The 6,000-nt window shown below is 37.9% G+C and overlaps 1 protein-coding gene across 3 annotated transcripts in view; it reads right to left on the reverse strand.

Moving 5' to 3' along the window:
- The window catches only part of LOC149065414 (terminal uridylyltransferase 4-like), a 101,809-nt gene extending 98,661 nt beyond the window's left edge, over positions 1–3,148 (reverse strand). For 2 of the 3 annotated variants that reach the window (XM_089254215.1, XM_089254217.1), the window contains exon 1: positions 2,919–3,148. The gene's annotated coding sequence lies outside the window, so the exon portion shown is untranslated. Of the gene's footprint in view, positions 1–2,641; positions 2,739–2,918 lie in introns of those variants that run through there. The other variant, XM_089254216.1, reaches the window with a different exon arrangement.
- Between the last annotated feature and the right edge of the window lie 2,852 nt (positions 3,149–6,000).

Raw genomic sequence — 6,000 nt, forward strand, 5'->3', positions numbered from 1 at the left:
CTAATCAAAATAAATACCCATGCGTTATCCACTCGGCTAACAAAGTGTTAAAGAAAACACAACAATTTCCTCTTTGCTTGCCTGCTCCCACTGGATTATACTGCCTTTTTTGTTTGCTAGGGCTTCAAACCTGCTTAGTGAAATAATATTAGTAATGGGGCGCTACAAAAATTTTCATTTTCTTTCTGATTCAATCAAATGCAGTTCAGGAGCATCAAGATAACAGAAATGGCTCGCGCAGCAAGGCTGGGCCCTGCTATAAGTTATAGCTTCACAAATATTATAATACATTTACACTGTAGTAGGCTGCTACATTTTTTTTATCATTTATAATCGGGGGGGGGGGTGTGAGTGGTTTTGACAAAGTTTTATAGAACAGGTGCTGTATAATCCAGATCCCCAAGTGCGCTATAAGTCGCCAACGCCGGCGCTCTCAGTTCTGCCTTCGGGGCTCTCACTTGTTTTGCCGGGTTGTCATTGTTCTAGATTGTTCCTCGGTAGCTTCCATTACCCATCCATTATAGACCCATCCATATATAGATTCAAATGGATGACAGCGTTTTTTCCCTTTGTGCAGTAGCATTGTTGTCTTGGATTATTCCCGATGTGATTACCTTTTGTTAGTTGTTTTTAGCGTGTCTTTTCAAATGTTTGAATAGTCATTTAGTTTTTTTTGTTCCGAGCGTTAGGATTACATTTTCGTCGACCAGTAAGGTTGTATCCTTTTTATTTATTTTTCTTATTAATATTCGTTATTTTATTTCATTTCCGTTATCTATTTAAAAGAATCTGGATACCCGGAAATAGTCCGGGTTTTAATTTATTTATACGTAGAATATGCTTATTTATACAACATGCAGGACCGTTGTTTATTTATATATACTATTATATTTTATGTTTCATGATATTTTTCATATTTGAATGTGTTTTTATTATTGTTTTCCATGCTGGCGATTTTTTTTCCGGCGTCCACAGTGTCTAACGGCCTTGACGACTTTTGATCGGGTCGTCGGACATGTTTGGAGCCGAAAAAAAAAGTCGCCAGAAATTGCCAATCTCTGGATTATACAGCACCTGTTCCGTAAAAGCAAAATTATATCAATGGTTATAGCTGTAGCAATTTTACCACATTCCCTCTTACATCATATTTGCATGCACGTGTGTTAGAGATTGAGCAACAAGTTTTCTGCACTATTGCATTGTTGAACTTTATAGCATTTTGCTTCATCGCGCGCCAGTGCTGTTGCTGCACATTCTGCACAGTTGTGCTCTAGCAAAGATTTTTTTCTTATTATTGACGATGTGAAACTGCTCTTGTTGGGCTGACGAACAGCAACTTCAGGATTTATTTTTGTAGTGAATTTCAATTTTGCTTTTCATGGTTTTTTTTAAATTCGGTAATATTGGTGCACCATATGTTCAATTTTGAATGGATTATTCCGTTTTCTAACATGGGTTATGGATTATTACGCACATGCGCACGTGTGTGTGCCCTGGAGACCTTTTTCTAATTTATTTTGATTTCTAACATGGTTTATTGCTGTGCCGTGGAGGATGAAAAAAAAAAACTTGTGAGTGGTAATAAGTTTTTTTTATTTTCCTACGTTATGCATCGGGATGCGCTAGGGTTGCAACCTGCAATCTTAGCACCTGTAATGGTAATTAAACTACATTTTCCACCCATCTATGGCTATAGCTGTAGCAATTTTACTACGTTCCCCTCTTTTATGTCTCATTTGCATATTCGCATGCAGATTTGTTAGTGGCAGAATGAAAAACTTTTTTGCACTATTGTATTGTTGAAGTTTGTGTTATTTCACTTTCATAGTGCAGTGGTGCCAATATTCTGATCGCAATGACATTTCAGCACCGATTTTTTTTCCATTATTTATCAGAAAAATCACTTCTCTTGGGCTGAGGCTTCACAACGACTTCAAACCCTTCAGAATTTATTTTTTCATTTTTATTTTTCAATCAGGTAATACAAGTGTGCAACCCGTACATTCAATTTCTTGGATATAAAGCATGTGTGTGGATGCCCTTTGGATTGTTCTCGCACATAACTTGATTACTATGCAGTGAAGAAAAGAGGATGGAAAACAAGTGAGCATCTAAATTCTGTCTACACTACCAATTAATGGGCCGAATAGCACTATGATAACGATTTCTGAAAGCATGTATCCTGCTAGATTGTGCCCCCCCCCCCTCCGCCTTCCCGTAAAAGCAACATTAACATTAAACGTCTTTTTATGTCAATGTCAATGACATTGAGCATAGAGAATTACATGTCTTAGGGAATCTGACATACAAGAATCCCTAAAATTTTATCCTGGAAATACTGTGATGTTGTTAAGACAGCCCTGACTACCCTAAATCAATTGCTACTTTTATATATTTATCATATAGAGAATACCCTATAAATTAATAAGGTCTGGCAGTGCCATCTTAACCCATGGGCATCCACCAGGACCCTGCCCAGGGGCCTCATAAAAGTTATATCTGGTTAAAAATTTGAAATGCAAGCCAGTGATGAGGAAGCACAAACATATAACCTGTGGGGGGGCCTCAGACAAATCTGTTAGCCCAAAAGACCCACCATGATGTGGAGGCCCTCAAATTTACAAATATAAAATATGCTTACCTCACCCACATTTAAAATTTGCTCACTCCCCCCCTTATCTCCACACAGAACCAAAACTAAAACCACATGCACAAAAATAAACAACGGTAAAACACTGTCTCTACAGGAAGAAGCAGACTATGCTGCCATCCCACGCCAGGAAAGTGAACTATTCAACAACAAAGATCGATATACATTTACATCAGAATTATTCAAACAACTCAACCACCACCGATGATCAAGATCTGATAATACAATGATCAGGATCTCCCCGTGGATCGGAATTGAAAATAATTACCTGCTCGGGATCGCTTGAGTGGTGTCGATGTGGTTTCTTCGGATCCTCATAGCAACAACAACAACAATCGAAGATAATCGAGGGAGGCGAAAAGTAGGTTCGGATTACCTCCCTCTCGCATAACAATTCGAATACGATCAAACAATTTGCATGTAATCAGCAAAAATAATATTTAAAAAAAAACAACCTTTAAACGAACACTTATTTTTTTCCAATGAAAAAAAGGGGATACAATACACAATACAATAATAATTATACAGGGCTCTCGGCTACTATGACCATCCCCTGATCATTATATATAATTAAAAAAAAAAAAAATTATTGAGAATAGAGATGCCAGGATCATAACAAAAACATCTAGGAAATTAGAAAAAAGAAATTATGCCTATCAATTATACATTAACAGTCAATAATAATAAAAAAAAATAATAATTGTCAAAATTGAATGATAACAAAAACCATGAATAATACATTGTCGCAGGTGATGACAACAACAAAAGCATAAGAATCATACCACAAATAATGACAACAATAAAAGTATTGAAACAAAGCAAAGAATAGTAATACTGAAAAATTTATACACATACATATATATATACACACACACATATATATATAGTGAGTATCGATAGGATGAAACTTGAATACCAACAACTAGACGAAACGGGAACTACGAGTGACGAAACGTTCAAAGAGAGGAATAATAATATTAGGAGGAGTCGACGCAAAATCTCGCCAACAAGAGACCGGAAAATGAAGATTGCGGAAAGTAGCATTACGCACAGAATCATAATGACTGCAATAAAAAAGAAAATGAGAAGCAGTTTCCAAATTGTTACAATGGCTACACAATGGACTATCCGCCCTATTAATGCGATGTAAATACTCAAACAGAGGAGCCCTGTTACAGAGGAGCTTGTAAAACATATTTTCAAATTTACCGGACGAAAAAAAGGATGAATACAATTTGCAACAATCATAAAATGGACGGAAATCAGGAAGTGTATTTTTAAGTGATTGAGTGAAATATTTTTTATATCGGGATTTAAAAATTGAGATCAGATCTTCTGGGTAGAGGCTGGAAGGGGTTACACGCTGAGAAGAAGCCGCAGTGCGAACGTGACTATCAATAATCTCATTAAAAGTAATGCCGGAGTGACCAGGGACCCAGATAATAGAAATGTGATTAGAAAGAGAGCTTGTGAAAACAAGCTGGTAATAAAGAAGAAAAATGACTGTAGGAGAATGGAATGAGAACGCTCGTGCTGCAGAAATAACAGATTTGGAGTCTGAGATTATGACAATGGGTTGCCGAGAACCAGGAATAAAAAATCGGAGGCCAAGAATGATTGCAAGAGCTTCCCCGGTAAACACAGAAGAGCTAGAATTGATAAACCATGTCTTGACGACGTTAGTTAAGGGACAGAAAGCACCGCAGACAACTTGATTTTTCTTAGAGGCATCCGTGGCGATGATGATGGAAGATGGGTCCAAGGAGTCTAAATAGTGCTGGAACGAAAGTTGCAAAGAACCATGGGGGAAACTTTTCTGAAAATCCAAGTCATCAGTGATGAAAGAAACGTTTTGAAGATGCCAAGGGTAAAAATCAAAAATAGGTTGAAGAGTGCTTGTAAGATTGAAATCAATAGTCTCGGAAAAATTTTCCATTTTCATCCTCAGAGGGGGGGCTAAACGTCTGAAACCTGAGTCCCACAGATTAGAAGGGCCCTGGGAGGGTGACGCCGTTGACCGAATGCAAGCAGAGCCACATCGAGATGAAAGGAGTTCAGTAAGAGTCGGTAATGCCAAAATCATTCTCATTTTGTCAATTCTAGTAGATATAGGTAGACCTAAAATCGAACGCAAAGCAGAGTGATAAATAATATTAATTTTAGAAAGAGATGAGCGAGAGGAATTGAACCAAGCATGTGCACCATAGCATAGAAGACCAGACACCATATTTAAGATAATGGGTTTCGTATACCTGCAAGGAACATTTCGAGAACGGAATGCGATGGACCGACAAATATTTAAAATAAAAGTGCCTTTAGTTTTAATTGTACTGAGTTGTTTCGCCCAAGTCAGAGATCTATCAAAAAAGACCCCCAGAATTTTTATGAAGGGATCAAAAGGAACAGACACTCCACCAATTGTAAATGTAGGAACATGAAAGGAACGTTTCCTAGTAAAAATTGAAAATTTTGACTTGGGAAGGGAGATAGTGAGACCACTGTCTTCAGCCCATTGCATAGTCTTAGATACAGCGAGAGTAAGAGAAGATTCAGCGGAGGATCCATCCGAACTACATGCGGCCAGGAAAATATCGTCCGCATACAAGAAGAGATGAATGTTAGGAGGCAAGTATGAAGGTAAATCAATCGTAAATAAAGCGAACAGAAGAGGCGATAAAGAAGAGCCTTGAAGGAGACCAGTAGTAGGAGAAAACGTACTGGACTTCCTGCCTCTCCAGTGAATAAAATGGAGACGGTTGATGAGGTATTCATAAAGCCACGATAGAAATTTCTTATCGAATCCCATTCGTGCTAATTTGTTAATTAGAAGATCATGACGAACCGAATCATACGCTGCTTTCAAGTCTAAGGCAATGAGATACAAGACATGAGAGTTCTTGAAAGCATCCCAGATAGTGGACACAATGTCTCGTAAACATGATTCTGAACCAGTTTTGGGGCGAAACCCATAAAAGCAGGAAGAGAACAAATTAAATTTGAATGAAATCCAATTTAATCTAAAAAGAATGAGGCGTTCGAAAATTTTGTTCACAGTGTTAATCAGAGTGAGAGGTCTAAAAGCGGAGGGTTCCGATGGTGAACGGCCAGGTTTTGGAATAAAGACAATTCTGCCTTCCTTAAATGAAGGAGGGATATAATTTGATGACCATAAATCATTGAACGCATGTAGAAATTCCAGACCTTTTTTTGGAAGACTTTTATAGACTCGTAGTGGGATACTGTCTGGACCCGGAGTACTCGATCTACCAGTCCGAAGAGCTCGCAATAATTCTATATTTGTAAACGCCATATCCATATGTTCACCGAATGAATGAGGGGGCCCCACAAAG

Source organism: Pholcus phalangioides, unplaced genomic scaffold (genome assembly GCF_987345545.1).
Source record: "Pholcus phalangioides strain wild (caught in Gottingen) unplaced genomic scaffold, Ppha-v1.0 ptg000040l_1, whole genome shotgun sequence".
NCBI classification, from domain to species: Eukaryota; Metazoa; Arthropoda; class Arachnida; order Araneae; family Pholcidae; genus Pholcus; species Pholcus phalangioides.